The sequence below is a fragment of the Panthera leo genome, chromosome D4, assembly GCF_018350215.1.
Source record: "Panthera leo isolate Ple1 chromosome D4, P.leo_Ple1_pat1.1, whole genome shotgun sequence".
In the NCBI taxonomy this organism is placed as follows: Eukaryota; Metazoa; Chordata; class Mammalia; order Carnivora; family Felidae; genus Panthera; species Panthera leo.
The window spans coordinates 60,418,959-60,431,768 of NC_056691.1; the positions used below are offsets into that span (position 1 = coordinate 60,418,959).

The window sequence follows — 12,810 nt, forward strand, 5'->3', positions numbered from 1 at the left end:
CTTGAACTCATGAACCGTGAGATCATGACCTGAGCCGAAATCAGATGCTTAACTGACTGAGCCACCCAGGTGCCCCTGAACTGTACATTTTAAAGTGGTGAGGGATGCCTGGGTGGCTTGGTCAATTGAGCATCTGACTCTTGGTTACAGCTCAGGTCATGATCTCACAGTTTGTGAGACTGAACACTGAGCCCCGTGTTGGGCTCTGTGCTGACAGCGTGGAGCCTGTTTGGGATTCTCCCTCTCCCTTTCTCTCTGGCCCTTTCCTGCTTGTGCACACACAGGTGTGCGCTCTCTCTCAAAATAAATAAATAAACTTTAAAAAAAAGGTGAATTTTATGGAATGTGAATTATACTTCAATTAAAAAGAAAAAAAAAAAGAGCATTTTCTTCCCTTTCCACTTTGCCTGCTGAGAATCACTGTCTGGGCACTGGGGGGACACAGGTACCAAGCTGAGACTTCTTGACCCGCACACGGACCTGGGTTTCCTGGGCCATGGCACAAGCGTGTCGGTTCAGTTACAGAAACCTGGGGCTGGCAGCGACCGGCACACTCATGTCACACATCATATATGTCACACATCACATCGCACAGCTCGGCAGAACAGGCCCCAGGCCCTCTGCCTGCCAAAGCAGGCTTCGTCCACATCCACCATCCAACTTCAGATGCCGAAACACCACCCCCGCCCCCACCAGAATGCTCTGCAGTCCAGTTTTCCGTTCCCGAGGTAGAGACAGCTGAGAAGAAAAATGGCCTACATCCATTCATTCAGCAAATCTACATGACATATGTAGGGACAGGCCCCATGCGAGGGGCTGGGGAGCACAGGATGTACTATTTGACCCCGCAGGATCAATGCTCTCAGGATCTTTACAAAAGGTCTTTCAAGAACAGAGTGGGCTCAAGGAACACCCACCGCCTCTCCTAACCTCACCTCCCCAACTCTGTAGAAACCACTGAGACCCTGCCTCGTTGAGATCCAGCAAAGATGCAGAAGCATCTCGGACCTGGCTTAATAAGACTGCAGCTGCTATGGGAAAAGACACAGGGCTTCTGGGTCACTCTGGCAAACTAGCGAACACAGACGCTGAGACCCTGGCTCATGGAGGCTTTATGCATGCATCTTAGTAGTTCTGCAAACAGAGGTAGTGGTCCTGGGCTCCCCTTCAGACATACTCTGCCCAGTTCAGCTCTTACCTCTCGGGAAAGGGTATTAGACACCTCGCCCTTGACTGGATCCCATACTGGAGGGGGAACTCTATACAGGACATTATTTGATAAATTGGAACATGAAAGGTAGACTAAAGTATTGTTACAATATTAAACTTTGTGAAGTTGATAACGTGATATGGTTATATAAGAGAACATTCGTACTTTTAGGAAACACTCAAGTATTTAGGGGTAAAGGTCAAAGGTATAGGTAATGTATCCTCGAATGGTTAGGAAAAGAAAATTATACCCTCATATATACATTCAGACAGAGAAAAGCAAAGAACTTGGACATGTGTCATTTGTTAGTGATGTGTGAGTTCCATTTGGGCTTCTCAACAAGAAGAGGGGTGCATGCCCCCTGCTCCTGGGGCCAGTGTCCTGGAGGGAGAAAGTGTCCCTACGGGCCCTGCCCAGGTCTTGACAGGACCACCGCTCCGGCCAGCGACCTCTTGCCTCGCCTCCAGGCCATTCTGCCCGCTGTTGTCGGTGAGCTTTCAAAAATTAAAATCTGATCGTGTCCTGCACCTGCTCAAATTTTGCAAGCCCTTTTTTCCTCATGTGTAAAATGTGAATAATAATAATCTCTTCCTTACAGGGCTGTTATGAGGGTAAAATGAAATATTGTGCATGAAAAGCTGAACAGTGGTGCCCTAGAGTAAGTGCTTAAAAAAGAGGAGCTGTTATTATGTGTATACATGTGTGTATGCATACCCACGTGTGTATAAAAAATGAGGGAAAAAAGACTGGAAGGAAAGGCACCAAAATGTTATTCATGGTTATTTGTAGACAGTGGGATAAATGGTAGTTTTATCGTCTGTGTTTCTTTTTTTAAATTTTTGCAAACTTTCTATAAAACAGTGTGGATTTTGCAATAAACAAAAGACATTTGTTAACACAAAACTCTAAACTTTCTGAAAAGATGGGTCCTTCCAGGATCGGCCAAAAATGTGTTATAAAACTGCAAATCTTTTTTTTTTTTAAGTTTATTTATTTATTTTGAGAGAGAAAGAGCGAGAAGCAGGTGAAGGGCAGAGAGAGAGGGAGATAGAATTCCAAGCAGGATCAGTGCTGTTAAGGGAGAAGCCCAATGTGGGGCTCAAACTCACAAATCATGAGATCACCACGTGAGCTGAGATCAAGAGTCAGACGCTCAGCCGACTAAGCCACCCAGGCACCCCTAAAACTGCAGATCTTGAAGGGCTCTCAGAGACCAGGACCGGTAAAAACACTTCGAACTCTCTTACCTGCCCCCATGGCAGGCATCATTAATGGATTACAGCTCTCTCGCTGGCCCCAAACTGGAGGGACTTGCTCAGGGTCACAGAGAATGTGGAGGGCAGAGTGGGGCTGCAGCCCAGGGCTCTGGCTCCCAGGTGTATCTGTGCTGTACTTGCTGTGCTTGAGGGCTCTCAGCCCTCTTTGAGTCGGTGTCCTGCCCCACTTGTGCACACAGCCTTTCCTTCTCTTAGCTCATTTCCTGGGTCAAAGGGCATGAACAGTGCTGGGTCTTTCGTTATGGCACACCCAGTTGCTCTCTGGCCCAGAGCCCTGCCACAATTTTGTCCTGAAGGTTTCTGGGAAGAGCTGATTGTCAGGCTGGCCTTGGCTGACAGGAGGCAAGCTGCCCAGGATCTCCATTCAGACCACTGTGGAGGCTCAGCTGAGCCTCAGACTCAGGAGGTGCTTGGGGGGCCAGGCATGGCTCAGATGGGGCAGCGCTCCTCCCAGGCCTCCCAAAGCAGAGACCCCAGCCCCAGACAACTTCTCTTCCTTCTCAGAGAACAAGGGATGGCTCGTTCTCCCCTGGGGCCAGCAGGTTGCTCTGCCTAACAGGGTTTTATGCTGAGGTCTGACATTAATGGACATTATTAGCCAGCCTGATGGGCTATTGACCGAGCTGCTAAAAGCCCTGTCATGACAGGGGCATTTAGAATCAGGAGGCCACTTCTGCCTTTCAGTCCACTAGTCCAGCAGTCAGCCAGGGCCAGGCCTCTGATTTATGGGGGACGCAGCTCTAAATCAGGGGAGGTACACTCGCCCTCCTCGCAGACTGCAGGGAACCCTGGCTTGGGTGCAGAAGCTGGGTGCTCAGCCCGGAGAGATGCCACTTCCAAGTCTCGGTGGGGCGGCCCTGAGTGGATGGAACTGTGGGACCTGGAAGGCTGAGCTGGGCAGGTAGAGGACACTCTGGGGCAGGCAGACCTCAGCTGCCGGGATGGGACAGCGGTGCGGCCATCCCCACAACGCCCAGCACTCAACAGGGTGCGGCCATTCCCACAACAGTGTCACGACCTCCAGGAACCCTTCCAACAGCCCAGGGTGGACATGGGAGGCAGGGGTGGTAGGCACGAGTAGAGGTGGAGGTAGGCTGCATAGTGTAGAAGAGGTTAGGCAGGCACGCTGACTCAGGCTTCCTGGGTTTGAGTCCCTGCTATGGCACTTAACAACCGTGTGACCCTGGGCAAGAGACCTCAGCTGTCTATGCCTCAGTTTCCTCATCTACAAAATGGCAACAGTAGTAGGACTTCCCAGGGTGCGAGTGATTACATGAGCTCATACAAGTAAAGCACTTCAAGACAGTGCCTGGTACATGGTAGGCTCTCAGTAAATTCACCAGCGTAAGTTTGTCAGAGCTAATCACAGTGACCCAGTTTTACTGTCACTCAAAATGTTTCAGGGGCCCAAGGATGCGCTCAGTGTGAGTCCCAACTGTTCCACAGGGGACTCCCTTCTCTCCCTGCACAACTGATGGGTGACTGAGTCAGGGTGCCCTCCGTGAATAAAGTGATGCCTAGATCGTATTCCAATGAGTAAACTTGAACGAGCACATTCCCACGCCTGTAAGGAATAGGTTTGTAAATGTTGTTCTTTAGAAACCATAATTTAGGGGGCCATTTATGTGCCAGGCCCATGCTTCATGCTTCGCTCACATTTGATTTAGCTCCCAACCACCCCAGGGAGAATCGCCATTTAAGGTGCAGCAGTCGGGGAGCAGAGAGGTTGACAGTCATGTGCTAAGGGCCACGGAGCCAGTCTGCAGCAGAGCCCTGAGAACTGGGAGTCTTTCCTCTCGCTCCCTGCTCTGCCGTTATCATTGGCATTGTGCACGACTCTCACTGAGGACCTCCCTGGAACTGGAAGAGACTTTCAAAAACAAAACAAAACAAACAAAACAGGAAGCAACATGCCATACTAGCCCACCCCCTACATTTCTAGAAAGAGAATCTGAGTGTGGAGGGAACAAATGTGTTCCACAGAAGGTTGGAGGTTCAACATGTTGGTTGGGACAGAGACAGAAGCCTGATGAGGAAGGCAGGATTCGTCTGCAGGCAATGGGGAGCTCTGGGAGGGGACCGAGCAGGGGAGTGACAGGGTCAGACACAAGCTTGAGAATCAGTGGGGCCTCTACTGGCACAGCAGCGAGGCGCCCCTCCCCTTCTCCCGGGCACCACAGTGTCAGTCTGACTCCTCTGATCTGGTCCACTCCCAGGGCCCATCCCCAAGGTTCTGCCTGCCCTTGTTTTCAGTTCTCCCCACCTACCACACCTCATGGCAAAGTCCACCCTGCACACCCCCAGGGGTGGCTTTGATGCAGGCCAGGCCCCAGGCTCAGGAGCCCAACCTGGCCTGTCCCCAGGCTCTGGGCGGGCCTGTCTCCACACCTTCCTGTTCCCTGAGCACAGCCCTTGTTGCCCAGGCTGCCAGAGTCTCTCTCCAAACAGTCTTGCCCTGGGTCACAGTGAGAGGAAGGAGCCTGCCTGCAGAATCACCCAGTACCTGGGGCTGCCTAGTCCATCTGAGAATACATTCTAGGACGCTGTGGCGAGGTCAGGCACCTTCCGATACTTATGCTCCTGTATACACTCCATTAAATAATTAGCTAGTTTGTACCTCTGTTCCTTCTCACGGCTCTAGTTTACTGACACCTTTCTGTGCCTGGCTGGGATGTCATCCCTGGTATCTGACCAGCAGCCCATATAAACCAGAGCCCAAGCTGAGAAGCAGCACATAGACGAATTAAGCAAGAACAGGGCCCTGTGGCCACATCCAGGTCTGGGCCACATTCCAGTCCTACCCTCAGGGTTCAGGGTCCTTGGGGAAGTCATCTCCCTGAGCCTCGGCATCCTCATCTGTACAATGGGGCAATACTTCCTACAGAAGGAGTTAAGGAAGGGATCGGCATAAGCACCGTCCTTGGTCACCACGTGAAAAAGGGCCCTACAGGCCTGTCTGTCTGGAAGTGCTGCGTCAAAGGCCCAGCATGCGTGTCTTCTCCCACTCTCCTCTGGTCCTACTCGAGCAGGCTGCCTGTGGTTACCTAAGAAAATATCAACCGGATGCAATGCGTGGATCTTTCTGGACCCCGATTCAAAGGAACCAAACGCAAAGAGGCACTTATAAGACAATCAGGGACGTAGCCACATGCACTGGGAATAAGGTGACACAGAAGATACTGTCAATGCTGCAAATCCTGGCACTGCAGTTATGTCAAAAAATGTCTCTAGGTTTTAGAATTGCATGCTGAAACTTATAGGGGTAAAACGACAAAATGTCCAGGATTTGGTTTAAAATACCTCAGGGGGAAAAAAAAAACATGGACGAAGCAAGATGAGCAAAGTCTTTAAAATTCTAGAATCTGGGTAAGAAGAGTCATACTATTGTTTTTATCTACTCTTGTGTTTGAAATTCTTTCATAATTACAAAAAGAACTAGATTAGAGACTAGCGACTGAAAATGTAGTTTGTAAACCAGCAGCGTCAGCATGACCTGCGAGTATGGATGTCAGAATTGATGCATAAAAATACAGGATACCCAGGGATATTTAAATTTCAGATAAATGACAAAAAAGTTTTCAGTATAAGTATGCTCTGTGCAATATTTCATTTGTACTAAAAAATACCTTGGCAGTTTCTTAAAATCCAAAAAAGTAAAGCTACTTGAGGACCTAGCGACTACACTCGTGGGCATTTATCCAGAGAAACAGAGACTTATCTTCATACAGAAATCTATATATGCCTAAAGCCCCAAATTGGAAACAATCTCGGTGGCTTTCAATGGGTGTCTGGTTAAACAAATGGCAAGCACCCACACCACAGAATATTACTCAGCAATGGAAAAGAGTGAGTAATTGATCCATGCAACAACCTGGATGGATTTCCAGGAAATTACTCTGGAGTGACCAAAGCTAAGCCCAAAAGGTTACATACTGTATGGTTCCATCTATGTGACATTCTTAAAATGGCCCAAGGATACAGAAAACATGAATAGACACTTCTCTAAAGAAGACATCCGGATGGCCAACAGGCACATGAAAAGATGCTCTACGTCACTCCTCATCAGGGAAATACAAATCAAAACCACACTCAGACATCAACTCACGCCAGTCAGAGTGGCCAAAATGAACAAATCAGGAGACTATAGATGCTGGAGAGGATGTGGAGAAACGGGAACCCTCTTGCACTGTTGGTGGGAATGCAAACTGGTGCAGCCACTCTGGAAAACAGTGTGGAGGTTTCTCAGGAAATTAAAAACAGACCTACCCTATGACCCGGCAATAGCACTGCTAGGAATTTACCCAAGGGGTACAGGAGTACTGATGCATAGGGGCACTTGTACCCCAATGTTTATAGCAGCACTCTCAACAATAGCCAAATTATGGAAAGAGCCTAAAATGTCCATCAACTGATGAATGGATAAAGAAATTGTGGTTTATATACACAATGGAATACTACTTGGCAATGAGAAAGAGTGAAATACGGCCTTTTGTAGCAACGTGGATGGAACTGGAGAGTGTTATGCTAAGTGAAATAAGTCAGGCAGAGAAAGACAGATACCATATGTTTTCACTTTTATGTGGATCCTGAGAAATTTAACACAAGACCATGGGGGAGGGGAAGGAAGAAAAAAAAAAAAGAGAGGGAGGGAGCCAAACCATAAGAGACTTAAAAACTGAGAACAAACTGAGGGTTGATGGGGGTGGGAGGGAGGGGAGGGTGGGTGATGGGCATTGAGGAGGGCACCTGTTGGGATGAGCACTGGGTGTTGTATGGAAACCAATTTGAGAATAAATTTCATATTATAAATACATACATACATACATACATACATACATACATACATAAAATGGCCCAAGGATAGAAACAGAGAACATGAGCTTCTGATTTCGGCTCAGGCTATGATCTCATCATTTGTGAGTTCGAGCCCTGCGTCGGGCTCTGTGCTGACAGCTTGGAGCCTGGACCCTACTTTGGATTCTGTGTCTCCCTCCCTTCTCTGCCCCTCACCTGCTCACACTCTTTCTCTCTCAAAAATAAATAAACATTAAAAAAAAAAAGAAATCAGAGAACAGATTAGTGGTTGTCAGGGGTTATAGAGAGAGTGGGGGTGGAGGGAAGTGGCTAGAGCAACAGTAGGGATCTTTGTGGTGGTGGCAATGTTCTGTATCTAGACTGTACCTATGTCAATATCTTGGTTTTGATATTGTACTCTAGTCTTGCAAGATGTTACCTTCGGGGGAAACTGGGTAAAGGGTTCACAGAATCTCTATGTTATTCTTAAAACTGCATGTGGAATCTACAATGATCTCAAAACAAAAAAGTTTAATCAAAAAGGAAAAAAATAAGCAAAAAAAAGTTATTCGGTGTTTATTTGAAATTCAAGTTTTGGGGCCCCTGGGTGGCTCAGTCAGTTAAGCAGCTGACTCTTGATTTCAGCTCAGGTCATGAGATCGAGGCCTGTGTGGGGTTCTGCACTGGGCACATAGCCTGCTTGAGATTCTCTCTCTCCCTCTCCCTCTGCCCCTCCCCCACTCATGCAAGGGTGCACACGCGCGCTCGCTCTTTCTCCCTCTCTCTCTCTCTCTAAAAAAAGAAAGAGAGAGAGAGATTCAAGTTTAACTGGGCATTCTGTGTTTTATCTGGCAACTCTGGAGCTTGTTGGAACGCAAATTCCCCAGCCCCACTTCTGACCCGTGGAATCAGAGTCTGTGTTGTGACACTCAGGTGTGAGCTCTGATTAGTGGCTTCCACCTCCTGTTGTGCTTGGATTCCTAAGAGTCTGTGATAAAAGCAATTAACATGTGTCCTTGGGCTATTTACGATATTTCAAAAAGGCCAAAAGGAATCACACATTTTACCCAGGATCAGGCTGTACAGGACAAGTGGGTTTCAACTCTCCAGTGGCTTCTCACTGGACTCAGAATAGGCAGACTCCTGCCCTGGTCCCCAAGGCCTTCACAGTCCTGACGCTGCTCCCCTCTCTGACCTTACCTCCCATTGCTCTTGCCCCTGTGACACTGTACCAGTTTGTGTCTCAAACACACCAAAGCCAGAGCCCACACCAAACCCATTTCCACCCCAGGGCCTTTGCACTTGCTATTCACTCTGCCTGAATACCCCACTTCTAGAGTTTCAGGTGGCTCTCTGCTCAAATGTTGCCTCTCCAGAAAGACCTTCTCTGATCATCCTATCTTTCTAAACCAGGTCCACCCTCCCCACCCAGGTAACACTCCAACACATCATACCAACTTATTTTCTTAAATCAGTTGTTAGTACCTACTTATACTCAGTAGTTCACTGAGTTAGAAATTTAGTTCTGGGGGTGTGTGGCTCAGTTAGTTAAGCATCTGACTCTTGATTTTGGCTCAGGTCATGATCTCATGGTTTGTGGGTTTGAGTCCCATGTCGGGCTCTGTGATGACAAGTGCGGAGCCTGCTGGGGATTCTTTCTCTTTGGGGATTCTCTCTCTCTGCCCCTCCCCCACTAGCGTGCTCACCCTCTCTGTCTCTGTCTCTCTCAAAAATAAATAAATAAAACATTAAAAAAAGAAACAGACATTTCTGAAAAAGACCGAGCAATAAAAATCTGAAAAACACATTAATATAGAGTCTGTTTAGTGGGTAGAATCTTAAAAAAAAAAACGTTTTTCAATGTTTATTTATTTTTGAGAGACAGAGAGAGACAGAGTGTGAGTGGGGAAGGGGCATAGAGAGAGGGAGACACAGAGTCCAAAGCAGGCTCCAGGCTCTGAGCTGTCAGCACAGAGCCTGACATGGGGCTTGAACTCACAAGCCACAAGATCATGACCTGAGTGGGAGTTGGATGCTTAACCAACTGAGCCACCCAGGTGCCCCTGGATAGAGCCTTTTAAAAGCACCCAGAGCTTGAGAAAAATGAGTGGTTAAATGGGTCATCCCTAGGAGACCTTTGAGCTCTGACCTTTAAGTCTTTCCATAAATCCCATTTTATACTTGTCCCTCCCCAGCATGAAAAATTTCAGCTCTAGAATACAGTTCACACTTCTCATCCTGGCATTCAAGGCCCTTCTAATCTGGCCCCATCCACGTCCCCAGGGTACTTCCCTTCCTCCCCTTCAACACAGACTGTTCATTTGTTCTGGCCAGACTGTTCTCTGCATTATCATCTGGTCATTCCATGTACAGTCCCACCTCTGTGCCTTTGCTGATGCCATTCCTTTTGCCAATGACACCCTCCCTATGTATTTAGATGAACAATCATGGGGTAATTTGTTCAATCAATGAAAATTTATGAGCACCAACTGCATGCCCAACATGTGATATTTAGGTCAACACAGTAGCCATTCTCCGCTCCCCCCATTCCAAGTGCATTAGGAGGTACTAGCAGAAGAACACAAATAACTCTAATTCAAAGTAATCAGGGTGTGGTATCCTAAGAAAGGAATATGCTGCAGACTATATCCAAAAAAGAAGAATGCCTTGGAGATTTGGGAGAGGGAGAAAGACAGGCCATTCATGAACATGGTATACATTTCCATTTATTTAGGTGATCTTTAATACTAGTTTTTCAATAATGCTCTGTATTTTCCTCCTTTTGTTTGTTCATTCCTATATATCCAAACTTCTTTTATTGCACTGCAAATGTTTACATATTGTAAGTGTTCTTAGTATATAAAAATGCAATTCATTTTTGTATTCTGACTTTTTTGTATCCAGCCACCTTCCAAAAACCCTTATTATTTTTCTAATAATTTGACCATATATTCTTTTGGGTTTCTATGTAGGCAATCATACCTATAAAGAAGAGTGATTTTATGTCTTCCATTTCAATCCTTCTACCTTAACTTATTTTTTAGCTTTACTGTGCAGGCCAGGACCTTTAACTCACTACTGATTTTAAAGGGATGTTTCTAACATTCCATCTTTATGAATGTTTGCATCATATTAACAAAGAGATCAAATATCACTGATATCACCAATAATGGGACAAACTGACAACATGTGTCACAAGACATATGAACTGAGGATTCAACACCATTTGTTTAAAATTCTTACCCAAAATGTATGATATAAATCTAATCATGAGAAAACAATTTCAAAAATCCAAATTTTAAAATGTTCTACAAAATAGCTGTCCTTTACCTGCTTAAAAATGTTAGTATCATGAAACGAAGTAGACTAAGACACATGACAACAAAATACAATGAATCGTCCTGAGTTGGCGGACCAGACCCCAACTGGTCCAGACATAAAATTTCTATATATACACATATGGAGAGAAAGATATAAAAGAGATAAAAAGTAACCCTGGCAGAATGTTAGCAATGGGTGAATCTAAATAAAAGGTTTTTAAAAATCCTGTTTATGTTAGTGAAATGCTCTTTTCCTGATTTGCTAAGAATTTATATCATGAATGGGTACTGAGCTTTATCAAATGATTTTTCTGCATTTATGGAGATGACTGTATGGCTTTCTCCCTTCATTTGTTAATGTAATGATTTACATTTCTAGATTTATTACTATTAAACTGTCCTTAGTTTCTGGAATAAATCCAGCTTGGTTAGAATGCATCCTTTTGTAAATTCACTGCTGGATTTTGTTTGCTAGCCATTCTGCATACATCTTGAGTGAGACTGCGCTGTCATTTTCCTTTCTTGTTTTCTCCTTATCTGGTTTTGGAATCAAAGTTACATTGGCTCATAGAACAAGGAGGGGAGAAGTTCCTCTTTTTCTTCTCTCTAGAAGTGTTTGCAAAATATTGGAATAATCAGTTCCTTGGAAGTTATATAGAAACTGCCCGTAAAACCACATGGACATCGTATCATCCTTATGTATGTGTTTGTATAAAATATAGCATATAAAAAAAGGCATGAAATCCAAGTGTTCAGCTTAATGAATTGCTGGAAAATAAATTACCCATACATCTGCCATCTTCTCAGGTTAAGACATGAACTATCACCACACAAAGAAGACGCCCCCCTTCCATGGATATTCTCCAATCATAACTACTCCCCTCCCTCAGGGAGTGACAATCGTCCTGGATTTCATGACAGTCCTTTGCCTGCTCTTCCTTAAAATTGTTCTACTTACTAATACATCCCTTCAGGTAGAATTTAATTTAGTCTGTATCTATCTTTAGGTAAAGACAGCGAGATCGCTTGTAATTTGTTTGGTTTCTTTTCCTCAAAATTGTCATTAAGATTCATCCATGTTGTGGTACGTATGTATGTATACTTTGTTCCTTTTCATGACTGTGCAGATTCCGTATTATGGAGATATTATCATTTATTTATTCAATTCTTGGACATTTGAGTTTTTGCAGTTTTGTGATAATATTAACAACACTCCTATGCACATTCTTGTATTTGTGTCCTGATGCACGTAAACACATTGCATGGGATATACCAAGGAGTGGAATCTCTGGGTCAGAACGTATGTGTATTTTCCTCTTTACTAGAAGCTGTCATGTTTTGCTTCAAAACACATGTGACAAAAAACCAAAAAAACACACCAAAAAACCCCCAAAAAACCACGTGTGACAGTTAACACTGTCACCAGAAGTGTCTGAGAGTTTACACTGTTCCATGTCCTTGCCACAACTTCCTATTGTTAGATTTTTACATCTTTGCCAATTCTGTGGTTGTGTGGTATCTCATTGTGGTCTCCTGGTGAGATACTAGTGAATGGGAGTTGAAAATGTATCGTTTGATGTTGATTTCTAATTCAATTCCGCTGGGATCAGAAAACCTGGTCTATGAGATTCCATTTTGTATTTATGACTTTAATTTCTGAAGTCCTTTGTGGGGGGGTCTAAGTCTGTAGTTTGTTGTCTCAGCTGACTCTCCCTCGTGGTGGCTCACATGCTTGGTGATCTCAGATTACAAATTTCCCTGATCTGACTCTGTAGGAGTCCTGTCCACATCGGGGATGCCTTCCTCTGGAGAAACTTCCTATCTGCCTCTGCTGTGAGCCAGAGGCACTACCAACCGGGATCTCTCTAGCTCTTTTGCAGGTTCAGCCTTAAGAAGATTCAGGCTCGGTTTCCTGACAAGGTCTGCTATTAAGTTAAGCTATACAAAATTCCCACTTCTGGGTTAAAAAACTATTAAGTATCAGCAATTGCATATGGTCTAACCTATACTGTTAACATGTGCCGGCAGGATAAGCTTGTTCTTTCTGTTTGCTTACTGCTTACCTCTCCCAGTTAGATTTTTTGGCTCAAGATTTGTTTCTTTTTGCTGGGGAGGGGAAGTGGCCTTGGAGATTTCCCCAACATCTTGTGAGCCCAGCAATGCATCACAAATTACATTTTATTCAGGAGTGAATCATTTCGCAGTGAGG

The 12,810-nt window shown here is 45.3% G+C and overlaps 1 protein-coding gene across 1 annotated transcript in view; it reads right to left on the minus strand.

The window, feature by feature from the left end:
• Positions 1-12,810, minus strand: part of CORO2A (coronin 2A) — a 53,935-nt gene that overhangs the window by 12,588 nt on the left and 28,537 nt on the right. The window lies entirely within an intron of this gene.